The 12017-nt window shown below is 37.2% G+C and overlaps 1 protein-coding gene across 1 annotated transcript in view; it reads left to right on the plus strand.

Moving 5' to 3' along the window:
- The window catches only part of kcna4 (potassium voltage-gated channel, shaker-related subfamily, member 4), a 46788-nt gene extending 35085 nt beyond the window's left edge, over positions 1-11703 (plus strand). Inside the window, exon 2 of the mRNA XM_028475262.1 lies at positions 11224-11703. The gene's annotated coding sequence lies outside the window, so the exon portion shown is untranslated. The remainder of the gene's footprint in view (positions 1-11223) is intronic.
- The last annotated feature ends 314 nt before the right edge of the window (positions 11704-12017 follow it).

Here is a 12017-nt window from a genome sequence, read left to right on the forward strand (position 1 = left end):
TATCATTACAGAAATACTGAGGATAAAGACAAAACTAAATACATTTTTAATCCAAAAACTTTCTAGGAATATGAAACAGCCCCTGCACTGACTGTCAGAGAATAGCCTTAAAGATGGAGGATCCATGGAGGATTTGGTCCCTGTCTGTAGTCGTTTGACTGGGACAGACGTGTCTGTGGGTCAGGGTCCCTGTGTGTGTGGGTCAGTCTGGTCAGTGCAGACTTCAGTCCTGTGGGAAACACTTTATGGACGTTTGTGCTTCTTTGATATTGGTCGCCATGGAGACAGAGAGTGAAGTTATGAGTGTGATGAAGCTAATGAAGGTGACGTGTAGCAGACAGACAGACGTCTGCGTTGTGGTTTTCTCTGACATCATTCCATCACTCCTCTCTGCTCAGTCAACTTTATTGTTGGGATGAATGCGTTGGATGTTTTCTGCTCAGCTCATTAGTTTTTGGTGCCTTTGTGCATAAAGGAGAGTTAGCTGCAGTTATTGTTGGTATAAATCAGTGTTTAAAGCTCTGTGGATGATTTACAGCCTTTAAAAAGTCTTGGTGTTTCTCACTAATTACCTCTGCACCATTTAAACTGCAGCTTAAGCTTTGTTTGATTTGTTCTGTGAATCAACAAACAGCACAACATGCACAGTCAGCACAAATTATCCTTATTATTACCGTTTTGAAATAGAATTAAAACAAAAACAAACTCCTTAAAGTTTCTATTAAACAAAATACCACATTTTGTTGAATAGAAATAACACAAGATTGGATAACGATTATAAAAAGAACAAAGAAAACTGAGTTTTATTTAAAAACCACAAAGAAAAACTGAATTATGTGTTAATGTTTTGTGCGTTTGTGTATTTATTTTGTATTTCGGTCGTCGATTTCTTTATTTTTGTATTACTCTTGTTGTTTTGCGTGTTCTTATAGTCATTTTTGCTGCATCTTTGTCGTCATTTTGAGGTTTTTCTTGTCATTTTAGAATTTTTATTTTTCATTTTGTGTGTTTTTGTATTTCTGTTTTTTTTTAGTCAGGTTACTTCATCTTTGTTGTTTTGTGTTTTTGTACAAAATATTTGTATCATTTTCTTATCAGTTTTGTGTGTATTTGTTTTAGTATTTTTATTGTTTTTAAAACGTATCTTTGTATTTCTGTTGTTGTTTTGTTTGTTTGTATAATTATTTAGCTTTTTCTGTTGTCGATTTGGTGATTTTTTTTTTTGTGTTTTTAAATTGTATCTCTTTTGTATTTTCGATGCAATTATGTGAGTTGGAGTTTTTTGTGTGTGTAATTTGGATGTGGTTTTGCGTAGTGAGGGATAAAGAAACTGAAGATGAATCTGTCCCACATGTTTGTGTTAGCTTAACTTTTAGCAACGCTGGTTTGACCTGTCTTATCCCTTCATTTGAAACAAATGAAAACCCTTCTGGACCTGGGAGAATAAATAACTAAATACACGGTAATGAGTGATAAGTCATTTCTGTTGTCACAGGGCCTCATGTCGTCACCTCTCGCCACAGAACATCGTGGCGTGCGTTTGACAACGTGTTCGTTTTAAAAAAAGCAACAGCAGAAAAAAAAGAGACAATTTTTTTTCTGTCAACAGAAAAGCGCTGACGGAGAACGAGGTGGCAAATTAGCAAACGTTGTTCACAATGTAACACACACACACACATCACCAACCCTGGGCTGAATATTTATAGTGTGTGTGTGTGTGTGTGTGTGTGTGTAGATATGCGAGCCCTGCAGGAGTGTGAGGCAAGAAGCAGCAAGAGGCAGAAAATCCCCACAGCCTTCAGATTAGTGTCAGCAAACAGGAAGCTATGGGCTACTGCTGCTGTTGCTGCATGTGCACGAGCACGTGCACGCCCCTGAAGTCCCACCCTGTCTGATTATTTCACTTTGCATTCCTTTTTCTGTCATTTGCCATTTATACGCTTCAGATCCTCTACAGGCTTTACACAGTGTTTTACCCACTGCACAGTAGTAAGTTTGAACACTTTAGGCTTTGTTGGTGGATTCAGCATCATCATCATCATCATTACTATTATTATTTAAAAGGTTCAACCTGTAAAAGGTTAAAGGAGTTAGGTTAAGGATGTGCCCACATTCTCTATTTATACTGAACTTATAATTGTTACCATAGCAACTTTCCCTGTTGCCTATGTCAGTGGTTCTCAACCTAATATGGTGAAAAGAAGTTAAAAGTGACAATAATGGGTCAACATATGTGACATTAGGTGGAAAAGTGGTGGAAAGTGCTGAACATGTCTTGAAAGAGGAAAAAATGTGTAGAAAAGTCATTGAAATGTGACGTAGAATTGTCAGAAATGGGAGAAATGTAGCAAAAATGCATTAAAAGGAGCAAAAATATTGCAAGAAAAAGTGATGAAAATAAGGTCAAACTAGGCAAAACCTATATTTACAAGGCAAATACGTATTTGGTAATTGAAAATTGAAAAATCTGGCAAAAATGACAACCTGTACTTGGATTTGTTGACAAGTTGGTTCTTTTTACTAATTAAATTGAAAGTAATAATGTAGGAAAACAAAATACTGACCTTGACCTTAAATATGACCTTGAGCGAAGGTCAAGGTCACACATTGAAAGGAAATGTTGTTCAATGGTACTCATCAAACTTGTACGATAAATATTCGTAAAGATATGAAAAATGTTGGTTTTTGACATTTTGGCTCCAAAAAGGTCGACTCCACATCCTTGACTTTGCCCCTATGAGATGACATACGTGTCATTAGTGATGCATTAATAGCCTAGGAAGAGTAAGAACTCCTACAATAACAATGTATTTGGCCATTTTCAATTACCAAATACAAATATGGAAAGTTTGGTGGAGTTGCAGAAAAAAGGGTAAAAAAAAAAAAGCAAAAATGAGCTCAAATTGTTCAGAAAACATTCTTAGTTTCTTGAAGGCATTTGGTGATGCCAGTGTCTTGTGACCCCAAATGGGGTCCTGACCTCAAGGTTGAGAAGCACTGATTTACAGAACCTGCCAAATGACTTGGCGTGAAGTCTGTTTGCTGCACTTGTCAACACTCCTGTTTTACAGGATTAAGCCAGGAAATGTGTGATTTTGTCTAAAACATGGAAGTAAAGCTTTCGTCTGTGTCATAGAGAGATTTACATCTCATTTTCAGCCAAACTTACACAGCCATGTGATTCCTTAGCGCAATATTTTAAACAGAATTATGAGCAAATTTGTTTTTTTTCTTACACTTGGTGACTTTCAGTTACCTGCTGTCTGGGGAAAAGGGTGTGTAAACGCGTGATAATGTCCCCAAAACATGTGAGGGATTTTCATGTCATGTTAAGGCCTAATTTTCTGCATTTTCTGTCATTAAAAATCATCCTTTCATACTAAAAGGATATTTGATCAGGCACCCGTGTGGGCAGCTGCAGCCACCATTTGACTGACGAAAGGATCCTGCATTTATATCATATGAGTGTTTCAATTGTCTTTCATAATCAATGTGCTTTAAAAAAAAAAGTATATCGGCCTCAAATATCGGCTGAATTTATTTTATTTTCTGCGTCGGCCTTTGAAAATCCCATATTGTTCAACCTCGAGTGCTAACGCAAACACGTAGCCAATTGTTGTATGACACGTCACAACATAGTGTTCATGGGAAATGTAGGATTAGTACAACCAGCAGGGTTTACATTCATACATTACGTTTTAACACAAAAACCCCACATTTCTTGGCGGAAAAACAGTCCAATCTGGCAACAATGACTTCTCTCATCATTTCTGTCGATTCAAACAGTGGTATTTGTTTCGTTCTTCACCAGCCAAAATGGCTAGTAACGCTACAATGTTACCCGATGACGTTAATTAAGTTCATTTTTACCCACAAATTGTGAATCATATCGTATCGTTAGATTCATGGTGATGCACAGCCTTATTAAATACTGGTGAGTTGTTTGTTTTGTTTCTATTGTTTAATGAAATCTTTCCTCCTCGTGTTGAACCTGCAGTTTACAGTGATTCCAGCTCCCAGCAGTGATTTTAAGGCCAGTAAATATGATGATAAATAGGGTGAAAAATAGCTGCCAGGCTGTGGAGTAGTTTGATCTTTATGTGCCGCTGGTTTAATGTAGCGTTCTGGCTCCGCCTCCAGCACAACCGCGTCCAAATGTTGGTAAAATGAAGTGTGCAGTACATGACTTATAGTTAGTGACAGAGTGTGGATCTACTGTTACTTTATATAGTTATTCTTCACACGTCAGCGCACATCACATGGATTCAAGTCACGCTGTCACATTAGAGGGAAACCGCAGGGCTAATGTTAGCTAACGTTAGCGCCGAGCTACATCAATGACAAACACCGCCATTTTTTTGTTGTTATTGATCCATTTTGGCCTTTTGACAGTAGAGTTATTTATTTTCTGATGTATAACCACAGGTTTATAGACAATGGATGGTTGAATAAATGAATTGAACGTCCTAGTGAGAGCATCGTGCTCCATAAAGCAGAAGCCCCGTCACTGTCGCATTAGCTTTCAATTCATCGACCTCAGTCAAACTGCTCATTACTGTGAATAATCCCAATACAGGAGATGGAGCTCACAAATAAAACACACAAATAAAGGAAAAATAGAAGAGAACAGAAGAGCACAGAACAAATGAAAATACACAGTATATAACAGACAAAATGACTCCAAAAAACACAGAAAACAACAAAAATACACAAAATAAAACAGAAAACATGCAAAATGACTCCAACAGACACAGCTGATGACAACAAAAATACACAAGATAAAACAAAGAATATACAAAATGACTACAAAAACACACAAAACAACAAAAACACACAAAACAACAAAAATACACAAATTAAAACAAAGAATATACAACATCAAAATGACTGCAAAACACACCTAACAAATACAAAAACACACAAAAATACACAAATTCAAAGAAATAATGTACAATTGAGACAAAAACTTACAAAATGACTAACAAACACACCTAAAACAACAAAAATACACAAGATAAAACAAAGAATACACAAAATGACTATAAAGGCCTTATATTATAATAATGTAATATTGATATTGTGTTTTCTGCTGATAACAAGGATGGAAGATCCATGATGTGATGTTTGGGGTTAACATCAAAATGTACAAACTACAGTTAAACCTTGGTGTAGATGTGAACATTTGTTCATGAAAGCATGAATAGTTCAACATTCTATCACGCATCACAATAGAACGTTTGTATCTTCAGTCCAACTTTGGTTTTTATACAGATCACTTTTCTCACAAATTAATTTAAGTAAAAAATACAAACAATACTAAATAGAGGAAAATGTAAAAAAAAAAAACCAGTAAATCTGCAAGCAGCAAAATACAGATTTTAACCTAATTTTAAGTTTTTCTAAATACGATTACATCACGTCTTAATGTTAGAGTTTTTGATTGGAATTATTTGGCGTTTACAACTAATTTACATATTTAGTTACATTTCCTCTTTTTTATTATTTGTAGTACTGCTGATATTTTCCAGTGAAACTATTTGGTTGTTCACTACCGTGGGATTTTTATCCAGAGGGGTGTTTGATCAAACCCAGCTCAGAGTTAAGTCCAGGTTTAACCTGAGAGTCCGGCTCCGATAAGCCGGGTTCAACTGCAACGATCGTTTCATCAGAGAGAAAATGCTTTGGTTACCATAGTAACACAGTCCGTGGGTCAAACCTGCTCCTGACCAGGTTTAATCTGCTGACTCACTCTCATGAAACCACGTCATCATTATTAAAGAAGTCATTTAGTGATGCTTTAAAACACTCAATAAAGATCTACAAAAGGAAAAAGGAGTCAAAAAGGCTTCTGTTATACTTTTTTTTTTTTTAAATACCGCTTTAATGCGTTTTTTTAAAAGGAAATTACCTCTTTTGTTTACCGAAATTTGAAAAACAAAATTTGTGACCACAGGGGGCGACAGTTCCTACTCTGCTGTTTCGTAGACGCCATGAAGAAGAGAAGAAGAGCTCCGTGCATGTAAACACCAGTGGGCGTGTACCGTAGCTGTCCCACTCAACGCCAAAATACGGTGCTTAGGGGCGTGTCCATCTTACAAATTTAAGGTCATTTGGAGCCAGAGTCTGTGCAGTAGAGTCCAGTGGGAGGAGCCCTGGTGATATTTAGCGTACTGCCCAATCATCGGCTGTCAATCATTGTTAATAACTTATTTAAAACAAACTTCACAGAAAAATGAACACAGTGTATGGTGATAATAACTAATGATCACAACAGAGTTTAGGTTTGGAAAAAAACGATGTGACGAGTATTTTAACTTTACAGTTTGACCCACTTCCCATCTGTTATCATTGAGGAGGCGGGGTTTATGACCTATACTGCAGCCAGTCAACAGGGGGAGCTCTAAAAATAAAAGCTTCACTTCCGCGATGGCTTGTCCCGTCCATTCTTTTATTTAGTCTATGGTAAATACAGACAACCAGCATCCACTGTTGCTCATTAATGCCGACCCAAGTAGAATCTGTCTGCTGCAAGGAACCGGCGTTCATGTCAGAAATGGTTGAAGGTTTGGTTTAATGGTTTAAAGGTGCCGTCCGCAACTCTCAGATACCTCCCTCCCCACTGCTCTCATGCTCTGCCTCCAAACTTTCCAAAGTCCCTCCCTCAGAGGAGCTAACAAGCTAATGTTTGTTCGACGGCAACATCAAAGTAATATGACATGCTCTGTTAAAGCATATTACTGCAGCACTTCTCTCTCTCTCAATGTGCATACACCAATTTATCAGCAGCAGCAACAACACAGTGTCACTTACAGCAGCCCAAACGGAGGCTGCTGCGCTTACACACAAACAACACATGCACCACAGAGTTCTGGTGAAACAATTACAAATCAAACATAATGTAAATCAGCAGCAGTAATTACCTTTCAAGCAGAAAAATCACCAATTCCATCTTCTGCTCCTCCAGACCCTACACTGTGAAAAAGACGGCGCTCCAGCCAGGGGCGGGGCCTGTCAGCAACAGCTGTCAGACAGCCCATCAAACACAATCCTGGCTCTGATTGGTTCTTTTTGCTCGGTCGTGGTGCATTCTGCCAATCTGCCAAAGGCTGCAGGAGCAGTAGGGGGCGGGGCTCAATGAGTCTGTTTTTTTCACACAAACTACTAGTTTAATGTAAAGTTGTCCTTACATAGTGACAGCTTTAGCAAATATGACAAAGTTACTTTTATAAGAGTTGCAGACTGCACCTTTAAGTCTGGATTTTTTTGTTCTTCTTCTCTTCATGTTGTCTACGAAACAGCAGAGATGTAACTGTCGCCCCCCTGTGGTCACAGATTTTTTCAGCTCATGGATTTTGTTTATCAAATTTTGGTAAAAAAAAAAAAAAAAAAAAGAGGTTTACATCGTCTTTTTAAACTTTTACTGATTTTTAGATCAACTCAAAGCAGCACAAGTTGTTGTTTTGACTGAAAAAGCTGCTAAATGATCCTGAACGCTTCACCTCATATAGAACTCAATGGACTCAACATGGCGGCGCACGGGCTCTAAAACGCTAAACTAGTCCTATTTTTCAATTCAATTCAACTTTATTTATATAGCGTAATAATCTCAAAGCGCTTTACAAAATATATAGTCCATAGTAAGAAAGAAAGAACCCAACAAGATCCACATGAACAAACATTTAGCGACAGTTAATAAAACAAATGTGGTGCAAAATCATGTGTTTTGTTAGACATACAGTAGATCTTCTAATAAGGACGTTTTAAAAACAAACACAGATAAAGTGCAGCTGATGATTGGATGGAGACGTTTCCTCTGTGCTGCACTTTTTGCTATTTCCCTGTCGGCTGAAGCGTTTCACACAGTAACTGTTGTGTGTCGCACTTGATTAAGATGCACTAACGATTAGAGTGAATCAGCTGCTGCTGCTGGATGCTCTCCACCTCTATCGTCTCCCAGGAGTTCACGGCCATTACAACGTCTCATTTCCTTATTAAAGCCTCAGCCCTGCTGGATGTTTACACACATTTTACTTCATAATAGGACAGAGGTAGGAAACAGGCAGCCCGGGGCCCATAGACGGCCCTCGGGGGAGGTTTGTGCGGCCCCTAAAAATGAATCCCCCACCGTTATGATTGAAAAAGTTCCTGTTTGATATGAAACAGATGATAGTACAACAGATTGTCTGTTAATATAATAAAGAAACCAACCTCAGAGCTTCAGAAAGAAATGTTCCCTTTAGTCTCTGAAGCTGTAAAATCAAAGTATTACCTGATGTTTATTAAAAATGTTAAAGAGAAATACTCAAACTGCCTGAAATTTTCAAAATTTCAGAATGTTCCAAATGTAGTTTTTCAGTCTGGTTCATATTTAATGCTGACACGTCTGTATTTAAAAAAGGGAGAATAAACTGATAGTGTTTGACTTGACTTTTGATGAACTGAACATTTACACGTGTGACGAGTTAAAGAAAGAATGTAATAGTAGCTGTAGTGATACTGTAGTGCAGAGATAGAAAACTTTTATCACAGCGGTTTGTTTGATCAGAGGGTCACATGATCAACATTCATGTTAATACAGGAAAGAACAAAGAGTTTTTATATTAATTTTGTGTCTGTTTGTTGTTGTCTTGCTCGTTGTGAGACATTTTGTACATTTCTGTTGCCCTTTTGTGTATTTTACCTGTAAAATATGTGTTTTTTGGAGTCATATTGTGTATTTGTACTATCATTTTTATGTATTTCTGTTTTGCAAGTTCTGTGGGTTTGCAGAGTCATTTTTCATGTTTTTCTTGTCTTTTTGTGTACTTTTGTCATTTTCTGTAATTTTATATATTTTTCTGAGTAATTTTGTGTATTACTGTGGTCGTTTTGTTGATTTTTGTTGTAGTTTTGTGGGTTTTTGGAGTATTTTACTGTATTTTTCTGCAATATTGTAATTCTTTGCATTGTTTAATGTGTAGTTGCTTTTGTTTTGTGTATTTTTCTGTCATTTTGTACGTTTACTTTGGGGGCCACATAAAATTAGACCGATTGCCGCCAGTTGCCGATATGTCTGTGGCAGTGGAATGGATTGTTACTCACTGTGTTTCTCTGAGGGACAGCACGTGTGAGTGAGTTGTGTAGCGTGGCATGTTTTGAAACTGGAGCCTGGATGGACTTCACAATCTGAGCAATATTGATATTATTATTGTTTAAATTGTCTTTTTTTAACATAAAATCTAGTGAAAATATTCAAACAATGTTTTGGGAAATTTTTTACACATTTACACACAGTTAGTGTTGATAAACGAGTGGTTAAAGAGACGGAAATGTCAATTATTGCATCAAATCTTATGTAATGTGAGGTTTTTTTGCTACTTTCTTCCCGGTCCTTTGAACAGCTCTGAGAACAGATGACTAAAGTAAAACTATTTCAATGTGGTTCATTCTATTTACAGTCACAGGTAAAATACACACACAGACATAGACATGCTAACCTTCTGGGCTGGGAGATGAGTAATTTAATCATTAATGTGCTCTAGTTTGCACTTCCACGTATAAAGAAATGATCAAATATGTGTGGCACTGATAATAAAGCATATTCACTTTAAATTTATTTGATTTTGTGACCAATGATTGTGTAATTTGGGGATATTTTGGGGAATAATTTGAAGAAAATTGCAGGATTTGGGAAAAATGGGATTTCTTTTAACAATTTGAGGTGAAATGGAAATGTGAGCTTCATTTAATTTGTGAATTTGTTTGATGATATCTAGCTGAGATATCTACAGCTGAATTAGTTTGTAATTTACACAATGATCTATGGTTTATCTGACTTTATTTGCTTTCTGCTGCGGGCCAAATTGGATGCTCTGAAGGGCCGGATTTGGCCCCCGGGCCTTGAGTTTGGCACATGTGCTGTAGAGTGTCAGAGCCAACAAAAGACAAATATTGAAAAATACAGAAATAAAAGAAATATCTCAGTGACACAAACGTAACCCTCACCACGTTTTGGGACAATATCACACATTAAAACAGGTGGGCTAGCGTTAGCATTAGCAAGGGTAGCTAATGATATGGAAATGTGTAGAAGGATACAGTGTGAAACGGTGGAGTGTGTGTGTGTGTGTGCTGTACTCACTATGGTCGTGCTGTGTGCGTCAAGTCCATTTAAAGCATCGTACATCAAACATCTGTAAAAAAATACATTTTAATTTTTTTTAAATGTGTTTTTTTCTGGGGCCTGAAACCAAAGAGTCCACGGCCCAGTACAGGTCCACATCCCTGTGGTTGGGGAGCACTGATCTGTGATGTTCATGTTTTCCTGCACGTGAAGAAAAAGCAACGACTTTTATTTTATCATTAAAATAAATCTATGAAATCAAAACGAATAAAACTGTTTTTTTTAAAAAAAAAAACTAAAATCTTGATGTATTTTAAATTAGGAAATATGATCCAACCCTGCATTCAGACAAAGGCAACTGGCAGCCCGGGGGCCACATTCGGCCCTCGGTTTAATTTTATGCGGCCCCAAAGTGAATGTACCAAATACACAAAACAAGAGCAAGAATACATTAAAAACACAAAGAATTACAACAATGCAGGAAAACACATTAAGACAAGAGGAAAAACACAAATGAACAAAACAGCAACAGTAATACACAAAATTACAGAAAATGACAACAAAAGTACACAAAAAGACAAAAAAAACACGAAAAGTGACTCTCCAAACCCACAATACTAACAAACAAGCAAAACGACAACAGAAATACACAAAAATTGTGGCAAAAAATGCAAAAATGACAACACAAATACACAATGTGACTCCAAAAAACATATAATTTACAGGAAAAATACACTAAATGACTACAGAAATGCACAAAATGCTCCACAATGAACAAGACAACAACAAACTTACACAGAAAACAATCAGTTCTTTCCTGTATTAATGCTCAGATCGCTCATTATTCTAAATGCTGACATGAATGTTGATCACATGACCCTCTGATCAAACAAACACATTTTTGTGGCCCCGCTGTGATAAAAGTTTTCTACCTCTGCCTGCATTCTTCTCTAAAGCTCCTGTGGTGATATTTATCTGCGATAGATTCACTTTTCCACTGTGGGAGGGAGAGGGGAAAACGTCCGTCTGGCTTTGTGAAAATCGCTGTGTCATGATTGTTGCATTTTGTGTGAAACGATGACAGATCGTCCTCATCCTCTCTCTCTTTCCTCTGCTCCCAGGGACATGGAGACATGGAGCGTCTCCCCATCATTGCTCGCCTCCAGCATGAGCGGATGCCTATGAGTCGTCCATCCCAGGTGGAGTCGGGGAGTCAGTGAGTCGCGGCCCCATAAATGATTGCCTTAAAAAAAACCACACAGATGTAGGACGTGGGAACAGGAGGAGAAGCTCTATACGCAGAGGTTTTCTTTACGTGTGATTTAAAAAAAGTGTCTTGTTATGGAACAGATGTGAATATTTTACTATGATAGAGATCCTGTTTGGTTGTAAACGTCCACAGTGTCTCAGTCGGGTCGGCTACGGAGCAGCGTCACCATCTAATCGATACTTTGATTTTATGTTTTAAACCAAACGAGGCTGATGGGATTCACACACAGCGTTCATTATGGGATGGAAACGTTCAATCTGCTGCACTATGAGCAAAAAAAAAAAAGACTTAAAGCCACAGATCAATCACTAATAATCAATATTATGGATTACACAGCAAGGCAGTAAATCAGATTAGTGTTCTATAGGCACATAATGAATCACATAATGAAAACGATATGCATAAAATTGACAAACCGCATATGTAGAGTAACGTTAGTACAGGAGAGTAACTTTATTGATCCCTCAGTGGGATTTACTGTCATTACAGATCAGATATAATCCAACAAGACAGAAGGCAACACACATAATACCCAAAAAATAGTGCAATAAAGAAGATAAAATACCATACAATAATAGAGGCTATATAGAAATAGAAAAAAATAATGTAAAAAGTATAAAGAATGTAAATAGATATTCTTATTCT

The sequence above is a fragment of the Gouania willdenowi genome, chromosome 3 (genome assembly GCF_900634775.1).
Source record: "Gouania willdenowi chromosome 3, fGouWil2.1, whole genome shotgun sequence".
Classification (NCBI taxonomy): Eukaryota; Metazoa; Chordata; class Actinopteri; order Blenniiformes; family Gobiesocidae; genus Gouania; species Gouania willdenowi.